This window comes from Piliocolobus tephrosceles, chromosome 19 (assembly GCF_002776525.5).
Source record: "Piliocolobus tephrosceles isolate RC106 chromosome 19, ASM277652v3, whole genome shotgun sequence".
Lineage (NCBI taxonomy): Eukaryota > Metazoa > Chordata > Mammalia > Primates > Cercopithecidae > Piliocolobus > Piliocolobus tephrosceles.
The window spans coordinates 23,367,650-23,387,683 of NC_045452.1; the positions used below are offsets into that span (position 1 = coordinate 23,367,650).

The following is a 20,034-nucleotide window of genomic DNA, read 5'->3' on the forward strand; positions in this document are numbered from 1 at the left end:
CGGCTCCCGACAGCGCTTTCTGGTTGCTAGGCGACCTCCGTGCAATACTGCCTGATTATCCCTCGCCTGGCCTGAGCTTTACCCGCCTTGCTGTCCTCCGCACAGCAGTCAGAGTGATCCTTTGGGAACGCAAACATATATTACCACATCTTCTAAGTTAAAAAAAAAAACAAAAACACAGCAAACATAATATCCTTAGCACCCTTAAGTGTTCCGGAGACAAGGAGAATTGACAGGAAAGGGACAGTTGAGACTTTTCTAGGATGATGGAAATGTTCTAAATGTTCTGTATCTTTTTTTTTTTTTTTTTTTGAGACGGAGTCTGGCTCTGTCGCCCAGGCTGGAGAGTGCAGTGGCCGGATCTCAGCTCACTGCAAGCTCCGCCTCCCAGGTTTACACCATTCTCCTGCCTCAGCCTCCGGAGTAGCTGGGACTACAGGCGCCCGCCACCTCGCCCGGCTAGTTTTTTGTATTTTTAGTAGAGACGGGGTTTCACCATGTTAGCCAGGATGGTCTCGATCTGCTGACCTCGTGATCCGCCCGTCTCGGCCTCCCAAAGTGCTGGGATTACAGGCTTGAGCCACCGCGCCCGGCCTGTATCTTCTTTTCGGTGGTATAACATTGACGTATACAATTGTCCAAACTAATTGAACTCAAGACAAGATTTTTGCATTTATTTGTAGACATTATATCCCAATTGAAAAGTGATAATAAATTGGAACAAAAAACACAACCCATTGAACTTAGAATACTAAATCCAAGCCGGGGTTGGCTGTGCACACCGGTAGTCCCAGCTACTGAGAAGCCTGAAACAGGAACATCGCTTGAGTCCAGGAGTTTAAGGCTGCGGCGATGCAGTGATCTACAATCATGCCACTGCACTCTGGCATGGGTGACAGTGACACCCCATCTCTAAACGAAAGAGAAGAAGGAGAAGGAGAGGAAGAAGAAGGAGAAGGAGAAGAAGAAGAAGAAAAAGAAAAGAAGAAAGAAAGAAAGAGAGGCGCGGTGGCTCAAGCCTGTAATCCCAGCACTTTGGGAGGCCGAGACGGGCGGATCACGAGGTCAGGAGATCGAGACCATCCTGGCTAACACGGTGAAACCCCGTCTCTACTAAAAATACAAAAAACTAGCCGGGCGAGGTGGCGGGCGCCTGTAGTCCCAGCTACTCGGGAGGCTGAGGCAGGAGAATGGCGTAAAACCCGGGAGGCGGAGCTTGCAGTGAGCTGAGATCCGGCCACTGCACTCCAGCCCAGGAGACACAGCAAGACTCGGTCTCACAGAAAAGAAAAAGAAAAAGAAGAAAAGAAAGAAAGAAAAGTCCAAAACCTTTATGGTAGTTCACATGGCCTTGAAGGATCTGATCATACCCCCTCCTATAGCCCCATCATGCTCTCTCTCCCCAACATTCCAGTCTCATTCGTCTTCACATGATAGTTAGCATGGGCTAAGAGAATTTGATAACTTGCCCAAGGTCACGTGTTGACAAGTGGTACAGATGGGCCCAGTCTGAACTTCACTACCCTGCCTTTAAAAACTGGTGAGGTGTAGATGTATACTGTAGTGTGTTTTAACCAAAATAACAATTTAGGTACTTAAAAAAGATCCTTGGGGTAAATGACAGAGGCACTTGGAAATGTGGTGCCTTAATTTGCTGATTTCACAAGCATAGTGATCTCTTAGTGACACTGGCTGCAGTGATGCTAAATGTGGCCTTCCCTGCATGTGTGTTTTTATTTTTAGGTCTGCTTCTATACGATTTGAGGTACTTGAGGACAGGAGCAAATGCTACTTCAGCTCTTTATTCCCACAATCCCCTAACACATTCCTAGGAAGCATTGAGTAAAAGTGTTTAGGAGATTAACATTAATTCTTCCTCTCAAATGCTTCCTCTTTATTCCACTCCCACTGCTATTGCTTTGGTTCAGGCCTTTTTTTTTTTTCTTTTGAGACGGAATCTTGCTCTGTCTCCCAGACTGGAGTGCAGTGGCGTGATCTCAGCTCAATGCAACCTCCACTTCCTGGGTTCAAGCGATTCTCCTGCCTCAGCCTCCCAGATAGCTGGGATTACAGGCGCCCACCACCACACCCGGTATTTTTAGTAGAGATAAGGTTTCACCATGTTGGCCAGGCTGGTCTCGAACTCCTGACCTCAGGTGATCCTCCCACCTCGGCCTCTCAAAGTGCTGAGATTACAGGCATGACCCACCGTGCCTAGCCAATATCTGGTCATTTGAAAGTATGTAGCAGGGCCAGGTGAGGTGGCTAACGCCTGTAATCCTGCCACTTTGGGAGGCCGAGGCGGGCGGATCACAAGGTCAGGAGATGGAGACTATCCTGGCTAACATGGTGAAACCCTGTCTCTACTAAAAATACAAAAAAAAAAAGTAGCTGGGCATGGTGGCACACGCCTGTGGTTCCAGCTACTTGGGAGACTGAGGCAGGAGAATCATTTGAACCCTGGAGGCAGAGGTTGCAGTGAGCCGAGATTGCGCCACTGCACTGCATCCTGGTGACAAAGTGAGACTACGTTTCAAAAAAAAAAAAAAAGTGTGTCGTGGCCAGGCGTGTGGCTCACGCCTGTAATCCCAGCACTTTGGGAGGCCAAGGTGGGCGGACCACCTGAGGTCGGGAGTTCAAGACCAGCCTGATCAACATGGAGAAACCCCGTCTCTACTAAAAATACAAAATTACCCAGGAGTGGTGGCGGCGCATTCCTGTAATCCCAGCTACTCGGGAAAGCTGAGGCAGGAGAATCGCTTGAACCTGGGAGGCAGAGGTTCCGGTGAGCGGAGATGGCGCCATTGCACTCCAGCCTGGGCAACAATAGCGAAACTCCATCTCGGAAAAAAAAAAAAACGTGTGTGGCACCTCCCTCCCCCCACTCTCTCTCGCTCCTCTTTTCCCCATGTGACGTGCCTGCTCCCCCTTTGATTTCCGCCATGATGGGAAGCTTCCCGAGGCATCCCTGGAAGCTGAGCCTATGCCAGCACCATGCTTGCTATATAAAGCCTGTAGAACCACGAGCCAACTAAACCTGTTTTCTTTCTTTTTTTTTTTTTTTTGAGACGGAGTCTCGCTCTGTCGCCCAGGCTGGAGTGCAGTGGTGCGATGTTGGCTCACTGCAAGCTCCGCCTCCCGGGTTCACGCCATTCTCCTGCCTCAGCCTCCCCAGCAGCTGGGACTACAGGCACCCACCAACATGCCCGGTTAATTTTTTGTGTTTTTAGTAGAGACAGGGTTTCACCATGTTAGCCAGGATGGCCTTGATCTCCTGACCTCGTGATCCGCCCACCTGGGCCTCCCAAAGTGCTGGGATTACAGGCAGGAGACACCGCGCCTGGCCAACTTATTTTCTTTATAAATTAACCAGCTCTGTCGCCCAGGCTGGAATGCAGTGGCACTATCAGGGCTCACTGCAACTTCCACCTCCCCGATTCAAGTGATTCTTCTGCCTCAGCCTCCAGAGTAGCTGGCTGGGACTACAAGCATGCGCCACCACGCCTGGATAATTTTTGTATTTTTAGTAGAGACAAGGTTTTGCCATGTTGGCCAGGCTAGTCTCAAAGTCTTGACTTCAAGTGATCCACCCGCCTCAGCTTCCCAAAGTGCTGGGATTACAGGCGTGAGCCACCACGACCAGCCAGGTTTTTCTTTTTCTTTTTCTTTTTCTTTTTTTTGAGACGGAGTCTCTCTGTCACCCAGGTTGAAGTGCAGAGGTGCCATCTCAGCTCACTGCAACCTCGGCCTCCTGAGTTCAAGCGATTCTCCTGCCTCAGCCTCCTGAGTAGCTGAGACTACAGGCACATGCCACCACCCCTGGCTAATTTTTGTAGTTTTAGTAGAAACGGGGTTTCACCATGTTGACCAGGCTAGTCTTGAACTCCTGACCTCAGTTGATCCTCCTGCCTTGACCTCCCAAAGTGCTAGGATTACAGGCATGAGCCACTGCGCCTGGCCCAGGTATTTCTTTATAGCAATGTGAGAACGGCCTAAAACAGAACCCACATGTGATGCTGTTCTCATTCATTCATGCATTTATTCAACATACTGTTGTGCCCAGTTGTTGGAGATGCAGTGGAGAAGAAAACTGGGCCTCAAACCCAGCTTCAGCTCAGAGCACTTGGTACTGGAGTTGGGGGGCAGCGGGGAGGGCATTGAGAGAAAGAGAGCGTTTTTACTCTCAGGTAATTAAAAGTATTTGGAGCCAGGCACAGTGGTTCATGCCTATAATCCCAACATTTTGGGAGGCCAAGGCAGGAGGATTGCTTAAGGTCGGTTTGAGCCGGGCGCGGTGGCTCACGCCTGTAATCCCAGCTCTCAGGGAGGCAGAGGCGGGAGGATAGCTTGAGCCCAGGAGTTCGAGACCTGCCTGGGTAATACAGCGAGACCCCGTTCTCCACAAAAAGGAAAAAAAAAAAAAAAAAGACAAAAAAAAAAAAAGGTCGGTTTGAGACCAGCCTGGGCAACAAAGTGAGATACTGTCTGTACTTAAAAAAAAATAAAATAATTAGCTGGGTGTGATGGCACTTGCCTGTAGTCCTAGCTACTTGGGAGGCTGAGATAGGAGGATTGCTTGAGACTAGGAATTCAAGGCTTCAGTGAGCTTTGATCATGCCACCGCCCTCCAGCCTGGGTGACAGAGCAAGACTCTGTCTCTAAAATAAATAATACTATTTGGGCTGATTTACATGGGAAATGAAAACTGGTAAACTAAGAGGTTAGAGACCTAAGCAGCATCCAGATCAGAGGGCCTTATGATTATATTAACAGCTAACATTCATGAGCATTTAGTATATGTCAAGTACTACTTAGGTGCTTTACATGCATTAAGTTTTATCCTCAGAACAGCTATATACCGTAGGAGGTATTATCGTTATCTCACTTACCTCATTGTCTCATTTTGCCTCATCTAAGGCAAATAGAGGTTAAGTCGGTCATTCAAGGTCATAGAGCCAGTAAGTGGCAAACCGGGGACCCAGGACCCAGAGGCCATAATCATGAGCACCGGGCTGTGCCCCACCATGACATTAGCCTGAGGACAGCGAAGGGAGGCCTTGGAAAGCTAGGACAGTCCAGGTGTGGTGGCTCACACCTGTAATCCCAGCATTTTGGGAGGCCGAGACTGGCAGATCACTTGAAGTCAGGAGTTCAAGACCAGCCTGGCCAATATGGTGAAACCCTGTCTCTACTAAAAATACAAAAGTAACTGGGCATGGTGGCACACTCCTATAATCCCAGCTACTCAGGAGGCTGAGGCAGAATCACTTGAGCCTGGGAGGCAGAGGTTGCAGTGAGCTGAGATTGTGCCATTGCACTCCAGCCTGGGTGACAAGAATGAAGCTCTGTCTCAAAAAAAAAAAGAAGGCTAGGACAGGAAAATGACACAGGGACATACCAGCTGGGTGGACAGCGGACAGGAAGGGGATGGAGTGGAGGCACGACCAGGGAGGAGGTTGTTGTGTGGCCGCAGCAAAAGATGGCCACAGTGAGGCTGGTAGCCAGAGTGACGCTGGTCAGAGTCCAGAGGTCTTTGGGGGTGGAATGGGTGGGACGACTTGGAGGACAGAAGTGGGAGGAGCTGACGCCTGTGGGCTTTAGCCTTCATGTCTGAGATGGGAAACTGCAGCGGGGCCAGGCTGGGGGCAGGGGGCCAGCACTGAAGTGGTCAGTGTGTGGGTTACCAGGCTACTGTTACGGTATTCCGCTCACAGGATTGCAACAGAGATGTGTTGGCACATTTGGTTTACTCATTGGTAAAACTAGAGATCAGGCCTCTTTATTAATTCTCCACATTGCTCCATGGAAGGTTTGAGGTACAAAAACACACAAGCGGCTTGTGTCATCTGCAAGCTCCATGACCACAGGGCTTCTCTACGTGTCGCATCCCTGCATGTGCTCTGGCCTAACCCAGTGTCTGATACATGTTATTTGAATGAACGAAAGAATAATAAAATAATTGGCCAGGCATGGTGGCTCATACCTGTAATCCCAGCACTTTGGGAGGCTGAGGCAGGTGGATCACGAGGCCAGGAGTTCAAGACCAGCCTGGCCAAAATGGTGAAACACCGTCTCTACTAAAAATACAAAAAATTAGCCGGGCACGGTGGCAGGCGCCTGTAATCTCAGTTACTCGGGAGGCTGAGGCAGGAGAGTCGCTTGAACTCGAAGGGTGGAGGTTGCAGTGAGCCGAGATCGGGCTGCTGTACTCCAGCCTGGGCAACAGAGTGAGACTCCGTCAAAAAAAAAAAAAAAAAATTGGCCAGGTGCGGTGGCTCAAGCCTGTAATCCCAGCGCTTTGGAAGGCCAAGACGGGCAGATCACGAGGTCAGGAGATCGAGACCATCCTGGCTAACCCGGTGAAACCCCGTCTCTACTAAAAAATGCAAAAAAACTAGCCAGGCAAAGTGGTGGGCACCTGTAGTCCCAGCTACTTGGGAGGCTGAGGCAGGAGAATGGCGTAAACCCGGGAGGCAGAGCTTGCAGTGAGCTGAGATCCGGCCACTGCACTCCAGCCTGGGCGACACAGCGAGACTCCGTCTCAAAAAAAAAAAAAAAAAAAATTGCTGAAGGTATAGGAGTGAGGGAGAAATAGGGCTGGAAATTCATCAAGGCAGGAGAAGGAGTCACTCGGGATGACTAGGATCGTAGCATTTCCACGCCACAGCACACAAGCTGGGCACCTGCAGGGATGCCCATGACCCTCTCAGTGCCCCATGGCCTCTCTGTAAAAGGGAATAGAATCCATCTCAAATGATTGTCCATCAGCAGAGTGCTGGCTGAAGAAAAAAAAATGGTGCATCACATACCAGAAAAATATGAAGCCATAAAAAAGAATGAGAATGTCCTTTGTGTATTGCTATAGAATGATATTTAGGATATATTGTTAAATCCAAAAGTGCAGAGCACTCTACAAGGTGCAAAGCGTTGTGTAATGGTGTAATGGGATGTTGCCATTTGTATAAAAAAGGGAGAAAAATAATTATCTAATGTTCTTTTATGCAGAAAATAGCTCTGGGGGGTTCATAAGAAGTGGATTACACTGGTTGTCTCCAGAGTAAGGAATGAACAGCTGAGGCGGGGTGAGGGGCAGTGGGAGGGGAGATAATTTTTTCCCAAATGCACTTTGGAATCTTTTTTTTTTTTTGAAACAGAGTCTCGCTCTGTCGCCCAGGCTGGAGTGCAGTGGCGCTATCTCGGCTCACTGCAAGCTCTGCCTCCCGGGTTCACACCATTCTCCTGCCTCAGTCTCCCGAGTAGCTGGGACTACAGGCACCCGCTACCATGCGTGGCTAATTTTTTGTATTTTTAGTAGAGATGGGGTTTCACCATGGTCTCAATCTCCTGACCTCGTGATCCTCCCGCCTCGGCCTCCCAAAGTGCTGGGATTACAGGCGTGAGCCACTGCGCCCGGCCTTTTTTTTTTTTTAAGAGACAAAGTCTAGGCCTGGCACAGTGACTCACACTTGTAATCCCAGCACTTTGGGAGGCCGAGGTGGCTGGATCACCTGATGTCAGGACTTCGAGACCAGCCTGGCCAACATGGGAAAACCCCATCTCTACTAAAATTACAAAAAATACGCTGGGCATGGTAGTGGGCACCTGTAATCCCAGCTACTCGGGAAGCTGAGGCAGGAGAATCGTTTGAACCCAGGAGGCAAAGGTTGCAACAAGCCGAGATCATGCCATTGCACTCCAGCCTGGGCAACAAGAGCGAAACTCTGTCTCAAAAAACAAAACAAACAAACCAAAAAACAGAGACAGAGAGAGAGCTTCTCTGTCTCTGTCATGCAGGCTGGAGTGCAGCAGTGCGATCATAGCTCACTGCAGCCTCGAACTCCTGGGCTCAAACAATCCTCCAGCCTTAGCTTCCTGTGTGCCTGTAGCTGTGTACTATAGGCATGTACCATCCCACCTGGCTAATTTTTTTATTTTTTATTTTTGTAGAAACGGGGTCTCACTATGTTGCCCACGTTGGTCTCGAACTCCTGAGCTCAAGTGATCTTCCCTCCTCAGCCTCCCAAACTGCTGGCATTAGAGGTGCAAGCCATTGTGCCCGGCCAGGAATCTTCTTTGTGTGGGATCATGGGAATATATTACCTGTTCAAAATGAATACAACAAAATTTAAAAAGCAATTAAGATTTTTTTTCACATCTTAAAAAAAGGAAAAGCTTCTCTTGACCCCCTTTCTTGGCCCCCTTTTCCTCCAGTGAATGCTCCATTTTTCTGCCCGCTTTACTAGCAAAACTATATTTGCTGGGTCCTGTCCAAACCTGTCTTCTCCTCTCTCCGACCTGCTCCAGCCAGGGTTCTGCCCCTGTTGTTCCAGGGAAGATGCTTCCTCAAGGTCATTAATGGACTCCGTGTTGCCAAATCAGTGGTAATTCTGTCCTCAGTGGCAGTTTTTGTCCCAGAAGGTCACTCCTTCCTCCTTCAGACACCTTTTCCCCTGTGGCTCAGCCACGTTCTCCACCCACCTCACAGACTCCTTTCTCGGCCTCACAATGCTGGCAGGCCTTGGGCTCACTTTCTGCTCTGGGTACACTCCTGTGGGTACCGTGCCTCCACACAGCACCTGCCGGTCATGGCTCCACCCCGTCCTGCCAGCCTAGCCTCTCTCCCCAAGCATGGACTTCACAGCTCCATCTGGTCACTCGAGTTTAACGTGGTCACAATGGGACTCCGGACTGGCCCTCCCCACAAACCTGCTCCTATTCATCTTCCCTCTTTTTTTTTTTTTTTGCAACAAGGTCTGTCACCCAGGCTGGAGTATAGTATTGAAACCACAGCTCACTGCAGCCTGTACCTCCCAGGCTCAAGTGATCCTCCCACTTCAACCTCTCCAGTAGCTGAGACTACAGGCGCATGCCACCATGCTCCCATGCTCAGCTAATTTTTGTATTTTTAAATTGTATTTATTATTTATTTATTTATTTATTTTTGAGACAGAGTTTCGCTCTCGTTGCCCAGCCTTGAGTATAATCGTGTGATCTCGGCTCACTGCAACCTCCGCCTCAAGGGTCCAAGTGATTCTCCTGGCTCAGCCTCCCAAGTAGCTAGGATTACAGGCATGTGCCACCACGCCCGGCTAATTTTTTAGTAAAGACAGGGTTTCGCAATATTGGTCAGGCTTGTCTCGAACCCCTGACCTCAGATGATCTGCCCGCCTCAACTTCCCAAAGTGCTAGGATTATAGGCATGAGCCACTGCACCCAGCCTAATTTTTGTATTTTTTTTTAGAGATGAAGTCTCGCTGTGTTGCCCAAGCTGGTCTTGAATTCCTGAGCTCAAGCAATCTTCCTGCCTCAGCCTCCCAAAGTGCTGGGATTATCGGCGTGACCCACTGCGTCCAACCTCTTCCCTGTCTTAGAAAATGACTTCACTCTTCATTGCTCAGGTCCAAGCCTCAGAATCATTCTCCACTCTTCGTCTCTCACACTCCATGTGAATCCCTGAGCAAATCCTGTTGCTGCTGTCTCCAAAATGCATCCAGAATCCGACCTTTCTCCATCAGCTCCACTGCCATTTTTGGGTCCCAGCCACCCTCAATCCTCCCCGGGCCTTCGCAGCAGCCCCGGTACAGGTTTCCAGGTTCCTGTCCTTGCGCCCTGCCATCTGCAGGCAACACAGAAGCCAGAGAATTGCTGTTTCAGTGTCAGTCAGGAATTTTCTCTCTTCTCCTGCAGACTGTGCAACACCCCATCTCCCTAGAGGAAAAAGCCCGGGCCTTAGGATGGCCTTCACAGCCCTCAGGGTCCCCCTGCCCCAGGATTCCTCCAACCTCATGCCCCACTCCTCTGCCTGGAGGCTGTTTTTCAGACCCCCCAGACACACCCCCACTCAGGTCCTCCGCCTGTGCTGTTTCCTCTCCCTGAACACCCTTCCAGTCACCTCCTCCAGATCCTTGCTGTAATGTCACCTTGGTGAGGATTGCCCTGGCCCCCTGTTTTATTTTTGTTTATTTATTTTGCAGAGACAAAGTCTCATTATGTTGCCCAGGCTGGTCTTAAACTCCTGAGCTCAAGCGATCCTTCTGCCTCAGCCTCCCAAAGTGCCAGGATTACAAGCATGAGCTACCAAGCCCAGCCCTGACCCCCTGTTTTAACCACCCACCACCATCCCCGTACTTCCCTGTTTAATTTTTGCTAGCATTGCCTAGGCTAACATTCCTAGTCTTCCAACATGACATTATTTATTTATTAAGCTATTTTTATTTGTTAGGCTTTTTTTTTTCCAACAGGTCTTGCTCTGTTGCCCAGCGGGAGTGCAGTGGCACGATCATAGCTCACTGTGGCCTTGAATTCCTGGATTCAAGGAATCCTCCTGTCTCAACCTCCCCAGTAGATGGAACTATAGGCACTTGTCACCATGCCCAACTATTTTTTAGTATTTATTTTTGAAACAGAGTCTCACCCTGTCACCCAGGCTGGAGTGCAGCAGCGTCATCTCCACTAATTTCAACCTCCGTCTCCCAGGTTCAAGCAATTCTTGTGCCCCAGTCACCTGAGCAGCTGGGATTACAGGCATGCACCACCACACCCAGCAATTTTTTTGTATTTTTAGTAGAGATGAGGTTTCACTATGTTGGCAAGGCTAGTCTCAAATTCCTCCTCTCAAATGATCCACCCACCTTGGCCTCCCAAAGTGCTGGGATTACAGGCATGAGCCAGTATGCCCTACCTGCAACTAATTTTTTAACATTGTTTGCAGAGATGGGAGCTCACTTTGTTGCCCAGGCTGGTCTTGAACTCCTAGCCTCAAGCAGTCTTCCCACTTTGGCCTCCCGAAGTGCTGGGATTACAGGCATGAACCACTGTGCCTAACCTTTATTAAATTGATTGCCTCCCTTCCCCTACTTGACTGCAAGGTCCATGAAGACAGATATTTGGTCTCTTTTGTTCACTGTTACTTCTTCAGTACCTAGAAAGGTGCCAGACACACAATAAGTCCAAGACAAATATTTGTTGGATGATTGAGTGAGTGAATGATGAAAAGATTAGCCCAAAGATATATGTGATCCTGTACACCTGCTGGTGGTAAAAGAATCTGGGTCTAGGCTGGGCACAGTGGCTCATGCCTGTAATCCCAGCGCTTTGGGAGGACGAGGTGGGCGGATCATGAGGTCAGGAGATGGAGATCATTCTGGCTAACACAGTGAAACCCCATCTCTACTAAAAATACAAAAAAATTAGCCGGCTGTGGTGGTGGGCGCCAGTAGTCCCAGCTACTGGGGAAGTTGAGGCAGGAGAATGGCATGAATCCAGGAGGTGGAGCTTGCAGTGAGCTGAGATCGTGCCACTGCACTTCAGCCTGGGTGACAGAGCAAGATTCCGTCTCAATTAAAAAAAAAAAAAAAAGTATTGGCTCTGAGCTTCCTAGCAGCCAAAGCAAAGAGAAAAACATTTTCAGTTACAACTTAGAAACTTGCCAGGTGTACAAATTAGGTTCGGATTTTCTTGATTCTGAACCCTCAGAGGACTTTATAGGTTCTCAAAGAATGGAGGCTCTAAGGAACTGAATGGTGCCCTCGACAGTCTGTCTGAATAGACCCAGGAAAGACTTTTTTCTTTTTTTTTGAGACGGTGTCTCGCTCTGTCACTAGGCTGGAGTGCTGTGGTGGGATCTTGGCTCACTGCAACCTCCAACTTCCTGGTTCAAGCGATTCTCCTGCCTTAGCCTCCTGAGTAGCTGGGATTACGGGCACGTGCCTCTACACCTGGCTAATTTTTGTATTTTTAGTAGAAACAGAGTTTCACCATGTTGGCCAGGATGGTCTTGATCTCCTGACTTCGTGATCCGCCCACCTTGGCCTCCCAAAGTGCTGGTATTAGAGGTGTGAGCCACCGCGCCTGGCCAGAATGATTTTTATTTGGGTATTTTTTTTTTTTTTTTTTTTTTTTTTTTTTGAGATGTAGTCTTGCTCTGTCACCCAGGCTGGAGTGCAGTGGCATAATCTCGGCTCACTGCAACCTCCGCCTCCTGGGTTCAAGTGATTCTCCTGCCTCAGCCTCCTGAGTAGCTAGGACTATAGGCACATGCCACCATGCCCAGCTAATTTTTGCATTTTTAATAGAGACAGGTTTTTGCCATGTTGGACAGGCTGGTCTTGAACTCCTGACCTCAGGTTATCCACTTGCCTCCACCTCCCAAAGTGCTGGGATTACAGGCATGAGCCACGGCGCCCAGCCTTATTTATTTGCATACTTTAAAACGTCCCTCACACGCCTGTAATCCCAGCACTTTGGGAGGCCAAGGCTAGCAGATCACGAGCTCAGGAGATCGAGACCATCCTGGCTAACACAGTGAAACCCCATCTCTACTAAAAAATACAAAAAATTAGCCAGGCATGGTGGTGGGCACCTGTAGTCCCAGCTACTCAGGAGGCTGAGGCAGGAGAATGGCGTGAACCAAGGAGGCAGAGCTGGTAGTGAGCCAAGATCACACCACTGCACTCCAGCCTGGGTGACAGTGCAAGACTCCATCTCAAAAAAAAAAAAAAAAAGTCCCTCCATGGAGGCCAAGATACAGACAGAAGTGCCACTGGGAAAGGAGATTCTAGAAAAGGCCTAAACACTAGACATCCTGGGCCAGGTGCAGTGGCTCAAACCTGTAATCCCAGCACTTTGGGAGGCTGAGGCTGGCAGATGACTTTAGGTCAGGAGTTTCAAACCAGCCTGGCTAATATGGTGAAGTTCTGTCTCTACTAAAAATACAAAAATTAGCCAGGTGTGGTGGCAGGCGCCTGTAATCCCAGCTGCTCAGGAGGCTGAGGCAGGAGAATAGCTTGAACCTAGGAGGTAGAGATTGCAGTGAGCTGAGATTGCACCATCATTCCTTCCCCTCTCATTTCAGATGAGAAGCAGGCCTCTTACCAGGTCCCCCAAATCCCACACAGTGTGGCTCCTGCCCTTCTCCTACTTGCTGTTCCAGCCACATTTACAATCTTAAGTTGCTTCAATGTGCAGAGTTCTTTCTTGCCTCTGGGAGTTCCCTTCCCTGCCTTTTTTTTTTTTTTTTTTTTTTTTTTAGATGGAGTCTGACTCTGTCACCAGGCTGGAGTGCAGGAGTGCAGTGGAGTGATCTTGGCTCGCTGCAGCCTCTGCCTCCTGGGTTCAAGCGATTCTCCTCCCTCAGCCTCCTGAGTAGTTGGGACTACAGGTGCGCACCGCCACACCCAGCTAATTTTTGTACTTTTAGCAGAGACAAGGTTTCACTATGTAGGCCAGGATGGTCTTGATCTCTTGACCTCGTGATCCACCCACCTCAGCCTCCCAAAGTGCTGAGATTACAGGCGTGAGCCACCATGCCCAACGCCCTTGTTTTTTATTTTTATTTTTTTTGTAACTTGAGATTCCACATTTGTCTGTGGATTTTGTATCATCTGTATCATCTCTAGATGAGATGCAGCTCCATGAACTCAAGGAGCTCAACTGCTTTGTCTACCGCTGTCTTCCCGGAGCCTTGGCCGTCTGGTACACGGTAGGCAGGCAATAAATATTTGCTGAACGTATGAATGAATGTGCAAATGATGTGGTCAGATCTGCAGGAAAAGATCTTCCCTGGCAGAAGGGTGGTAGTCGGATTGGAGGAGACAACTGGGAGACAAGGAGAGGGGAAGGAAGGACCACTCTGATTTACTGAGTCCAGGTTGGAGATGAGTCCCACCGTAGGGGAGATGGCATCCAGGGGATTGAAAAGACATTTTGAAGACAGTGTGGCATGGCAGAAATAATAGGAGTGTAATGAAGCCAGAACCTGTGTGTGTGTGTGTGTGTGTGTGATTGAAATGGAGTCTTGCTCTGTCGCCAGGCTGGAGTGCAGTGCCGTGATCTTGGCTCGCTGCAACCTCTGCCTCCCGGGTTCAAGCAATCCTCCTGCCTCAGCCTCCCGAGTGGCTAAGACTACAGTCATGTGCCACCATGCCCAGCTAATTTTTGTACTTTTAGTAGAGACAGAGTTTCACCATGTTGGCCAAGATGGTCTCGATCTCTTGACCTCATGATCCGCCCGCCTCAGCCTCTCAAAGTGCTGAGATTACAGGCGTGAGCCACCGCGCCCGGCCGAACCTCTGTGTTTTAATACCAGCTCCATCACCAGCTGTGATGCTCTGCGTGAGCATCTCATCATCTTGTCACATGGCACCAACACCTTAGAGGTGTATGTATCTCAAAGGGAGGTGGATTCGATGCCACGTAGGTCCAGGCCTGGCCGCCACAGGTGGGCTGACCACCGATAACAGGAGTGAGAACTGTAATTCGGGTGGAATCAGTAGTCGCAGGGGCTATTCGGCTCTAACCCACCTCTTCAGCTTCTCCAAGGCAAGGGAGGCTTTCGAGGAGATGAGCTTTTGAATTCTCAGCTCTTCACAAAAATAGCCTCCACGGTGGAGCCCCTGGTTTCAAGCAGACGATTTCTTTGTTACTCAGCTGCTGGTGGTGGGTGGGTGGGTGGGGCTGCGGCTGCTCTTTTCCTGAATGAACAGCTGTGCCCTCTCATCGCCGGCTCGGGAATAATCATAGCACTGCTTCAACGCTCGGCCCAGCCTCCTTCATTCACTGCTCTCTGGCTGCCTGGCAGCCCTGGGCACATGTTTAACAGCCCATCGGAGGGGCTAAGAGAAAGGAGACTGGACGTGAAGGGAGGGGTCAGGGCTTTGGCCACAGCAGCCGGGCTCAGCCTCCTCAGAGCTGGCCTCCAGGGCCCTGCCTCATGTCCCTCATTCCCTTCCCTCACCCTGTCCCCTGACCCTGCCTCCTTTCTGCTCCTCCACCACCCCAAGCTCATATGCAACCAAGGGCCTTCCAACCTCCAGAGACTCTTCCCTCTTAATATCTTCTCTCTAGGTCCTGCCAAACTGGGTCCTGTGGTCACCTGGAGTGCAGAAAAGTCCGCCCGTCCACTCCCCCTCTGCTGGCCAATCAGCTTATAACCCATCACTCAAACAAGCTGGAGGCCTCTGGGAGAAGGGCCAGCCTGGGCATCTACATTCCAGCTTAAGTCCTGATGCCAGTTTTGGTTGGCCAAGCCTGGGCCAGAGGTCCTATAAAACTAATAAAGGCCATAAAGGAAAGTATAACTGGCCGGGCGCGGTGGCTCAAGCCTGTAATCCCAGCACTTTGGGAGGCCGAGACGGGCGGATCACGAGGTCAGGAGATCGAGACCAGCCTGGCTAACATGGTGAAACCCCATCTCTACTAAAAAAAATACCAAAGACTAGCCGGGTGAGGTGGTGGGCGCCTGTAGTCCCAGCTACTTAGGCTGAGCAGGAGAATGGCGTAGACCCGGGAGGCGGAGCTTGCAGTGAGCTGAGATCCGGCCACTGCACTCCAGCCTGGGCGACAGAGCGAGACTCCGTCTCAAAAAAAAAAAAAAAAAAAGGAAAGTATAACCTAATCAATTATTATAAAGTGAAGAACCATAAAATCTCCACCTATGTCAGGAAATTGAGTCTTGTCAGACACCCTAGAAACTCCTCATAATTATATTCCTTCCCAATTACAACACCCATCTCCCCCAAAAGTCAATATCCTGACTGTTTTTTTTTTTTTGAGATACAGTCTCACTCCCATCACCCAGGCTGCAGTGCAGTGACACAATCATAGCTCACTGCAACCTTGAACTCCTGGGCTCAAGCTATCCTCCTGCCTCAGCCTCCCGAGTAACTGGGACTACAGGTGTATGCCACCATGACCAGCTAATTTTTTAAATTGACTGTAGAGATGGTATCGTGATACATTGCCCAGGCTGTTCTCAAACTTCTGAGCTCAGGCAATCCTTCCACCTAGGCCTGTTTTTTTTGTTTGTTTGTTTGTTTTTGAGACGGAGTCTCGCTCTGTTGCCAGGCTGGAGTACAGTGGTGTGATCTCAGCTCATTACCACCTCCGCCTCCCAGGGTCAAGTGATTCTCCTGCCTCAGCCTCCCGAGTGCTGGGATTATAGCCACCCACCACCACGCCCAGCTAATTTTATATTTTTAGTAGAGACAGCGTTTCACCATGTTGGCCAGGTTGGTCTTGAACTCCTGACCTCAGGTGACCTACCCACCTCAGCCTCCCAAAGTGCTAGGATTACAGGCGTGAGCCACTGCACCCAGGCCCGCCCTGGCCTAAGAGCTAGGATTATAGGCATGATCTACCACAAACCCACCCGTTTCTTTATAATTTTATCACCCAAAACTACATTTCTAAACATTAGCGTTGACTTACCTGTTTCTGAAGCCTCTTCATCTACAGATACCTTCTCTTTTTTCCCTTGTAATTTATTTGTTGAAGAGCCAAGATGCTTTGTACTATACACTGATCCACATTCTGGATTTTGCTGATTGCCTTTTTTAAAAAATTAATTAGTTGGGGCACGGTGGCTCATGTCTGTAATCTGTAACTTTGGGAGAACAAGGCAGGTGGATCACTTAAGGTCAGGAGTTCGAGACCAGCCTCGTCAACATGGTGAAACCCCGTCTCTACTGAAAATACAAACATTAGGCCAGGTGCGGTGGTTCACACCTGTAATCCCAGCACTTTGGGAGGCCGAGGCGGGCAGATCACGAGGTCAGGAGATAGAGACCATCCTGGCTAACACGGTGAAACCCCATCTCTATTAAAAATACAAACATTAGGCCGAGGTCAGGTTGGTGTGTTTGAAAAACATGGGTCCGCCGTGCCCGGTGGCTCATGCCTATAATCCCAGCACTTTGGGAGGCCGAGGTGGGTGGATTGCCTGAGGTCAGGAGTTCCAGACCAGTCTGGCCAACATGGTGAAACCCCATCTCTACTAAAAATACAAAAAAGGTAGTCAGATGTGGTGGCATGCTCCTGTAATCCCAGCTACTCAGGAGGCTGAAGCAGGGGAATTGCTTGAACCAGGGGGTTGGAGGTTGCAGTGAGCCGAGATCGCACCACTGCACTCCAGCCTGGGCAACAGAGAGAGACTCCGTCTAAAAAAAAAAAAGAAAAACATGGGTCCGGAGATCAGGCCTGGGACTTCTGCTCCATCACTCCTCCACTTCTGAGCCGCGTGACTCACTGGAGCCCCATGAGCTCTCTGAGCTGTTTCCTCATCCCACTGAACCCGACAGAGCTCTCAGAAGAAACAGGCAAGGGGCTGGGCGCAGTGGCTAATGCCTGTAATTCCAGCACTTTGAGAGGCCGAGTCAGGTGGATCACCTGAGGTCAGGAGTACCAGACCAGCCTGGCCCACATGGCAAAACCTCGTCTCTACTAAAAATACAAAAATTAGCCAGGTGTGGTGGCACACGCCTGTAGTCCCAGCTACTCAGGAGGCTGTGGCAGGGGAGTAGCTTGAACCCGGGAGGCGAAGGTTGCAGTGAGCTGAGACCGCACCATTGCACTCCAGCCTGGGTAACCAGAGGGAAACTCTGTCTCAAAAAAAAAAAAAAAAAAAAAAGTCCAGGCGTGGTGGCTCAAGCCTGTAATCCCAGCACTTTGGGAGGCTGAGGCAGGCGGATCACAAGGTCAGGAGATCGAGACCATCCTGGCTAACACGGTGAAACCCCATCTCTACTAAAAAGAAAAAGAAAAAAAAATTAGCAGGGCATGGTGGCGGGCGCCTGTAGTCCCAGCTACTCAGGAGGCTGAGGCAGAGAATGGCGTGAACTCTGGAGGCGGAGCTTGCAGTGAGCTGAGAACGAGCCACTGCACTCAAGCCTGGGTGACAGAGGAGGGAGAGGGAGAGGGAAGGGGAGGGGGAGGGGGAGCCTGTGAGGGTCCTTTGAAAGATATTATTGCTGGAGGAGAGGAAGGCAAAGAAGAAAGAAGAAAGGATGTTATCCCAGCACTTTGGGAGGCCAAGGCAGGAGGATTGCTTGAGGCCAGCAGTTTGAGACTAGCCTGGGCAACAAAGTGAGACCCCATCTCTATAAAAATTTTTTGAAAAATTAGCCAGGTATGGTTGTGCACCCACGTAGTCTCAGCTACTCATGAGGCTGAGGCGGGAGGATCATTTGAGCCCAGGAGTCAGAAGCTGCAGTGAGCTGTGATTGCACCACTGCCTTCCAGCCTGGGTAACAAAGCAAGGCCTGTTTCAAAAGAGAAAAAATAAATAAATAAAAAGGAGGAAAGAGAGAATTTAAAGAGGAAGGGAGGCTCCTCTGGGTAAAGTTCTCAGATGGGGGTGTGAAATAAAATCAGAACCCTGGCCAGGTGCGGTGGCTCACGGCTGTAATCCCAGCACTTTGGGAGGCTGAGGTGGGTGGATCACGAGATCAGGAGATGGAGACATTCTGGCCAACATGGTGAAACCCTGTCTCTACTAAAAATACAAAAAAATTAGCCGGGTATGGTGGCGTGTGCCTGTAGTCCCAGCTACTCAGGAGGCTGAGGCAGGAGAATCGCTTGAACCCGGGAAGCGGAGGTTACAGTGAGCTGAGATCAACCCACTGCCCCCCAGTCTGGGCGACAGACCAAAACTCTCTTTAAAAAAAAAAAAGGCCGGGCATGGTGGCTCCAGCCTGTAATCCCAGCACTTTGGGAGGCCGAGACGGGCGGATCACGAGGTCAGGAGATCGAGACCATCCTGGCTAACCCGGTGAAACCCCGTCTCTACTAAAAAAAATACAAAAAAAACTAGCCAGGCGAGGTGGCGGGCGCCTGTAGTCCCAGCTACTTGGGAGGCTGAGGCAGGAGAATGGGGTAAACCCGGGAGGCGGAGCTTGCAGTGAGTCGAGATCCGGCCACTGCACTCCAGCCTGGGCGACAGAGTGAGACTCTGTCTCAAAAGAAAAAAAAAAAAAATCAGAACCTCCCCAGGTAACCACAGGTAGCATTTCTCAACAGTCTGTCTTGCAGAATCAGAAACCCAGACTGTCTGAGCCTGATTGTCCTGAGAGGTTCTGGAAGGGCAGGAGCGTGTGGTGACATTGGGTGGTCCTGGGTTCCGGTGCCCCTCTAGCCAGTTGGAAGAATATAGGCAAGTCAAGTCCTTCCTCCTCCCTGAACCCCTAATTCCTCATCAGTAAAGTAGGGATGACAAAAATAAATTATTAAATCGTTGTGAAGTTTCAATGAGGGCAAAGCTTGCTGCCTGACACAGAAGCCCTTGTGGCGTCTTAGCTATTTGTAATAGTTGCTTGTATTTTTCTCTGTGGTTTCCCTTTTAACTCCCACCTCCTTTTTATTTTAAAAAGACTCCTTTTGAAAATGCCAGCCTGCCTCAGTAGTACCAGGAGACACCAGGGAAAGGCTTCCTTCTTTCCAAGCCGAGGGTGAGAAGGAACGGGAAGAAGGAAGAGAAGCCCCTTTGTGGAGGCCTCCTCCAGCCCGCCCTGGGTTTAGGAACATTACACACTCAACCTCCAAAGGCCCTCAGGGGCTGGCCCAAGGTCACACAGCTTGACAGTGCGGAGCACTTCCAAGCCAGGGCGTGTGGTGTAGAACAGGCTGGGCACCTGGATTCAATCAGCCCTCTTTTCTTCTCTACTCAGAGCCTCCCAGGCTGTGGGGTAAGCACCTGTGCACCTTCAATCCGATCACTTCCTTGGGGTCCTCCTCAATTCAACTCCGTGGAAATATTACAAGGGGTAGACAGAGATGAGCCATGTCAGTGTCTGTACTAGCAGAGGGCAGGACCACTGAGCGTCCGGAGGGGAGATGAGTGTCTGGGCGTCCCTGGGAACCTGGCTTGTCTTGACCCCTCTGGGGGTCTCCGCTTGGCTCTGACCTCCATTCTCCCAGTCTTACCCCCACTCATGCCCACCCACCCCAAGGGGCCCCCAGTGTGCACTCACACACTCACACTCAAACTCACCACCCCACTTGCTCTCTAATTACCAGGATCGTGGTGCTGTCTCAGGTTCTTCCTCCCCAGCATTCCTCAGCAGCTGCCTTCACTGGGCAGGGCAAATTATACCGTGGCCCAGCCATAAAAGCCACTTTCCAAAAAAAGAAGCTTTCGGGCCCCTGAGAGACGCAGCTGAACCTCTCACCTGGCAGTGCCTGACTCAGGAGGTAATGTCTGGGCCATGAGCGACAGAGCCTGGTGTCCCTTTAAGCAGGGAGTACAAATTCTCATCCCTCCCT

The 20,034-nt window shown here is 50.1% G+C and overlaps 1 long non-coding RNA gene across 1 annotated transcript; it reads right to left on the reverse strand.

Annotated features, from left to right (window-relative positions):
• Positions 1-7,920: 7,920 nt before the first annotated feature.
• LOC111549032 lies at positions 7,921-19,949 on the reverse strand. Its single transcript, XR_002733585.1, has 2 exons — positions 19,786-19,949; positions 7,921-8,100 (listed from the first exon to the last, which is right to left on the reverse strand). It is a non-coding gene; the product is annotated as an uncharacterized LOC111549032 (long non-coding RNA).
• Between the last annotated feature and the right edge of the window lie 85 nt (positions 19,950-20,034).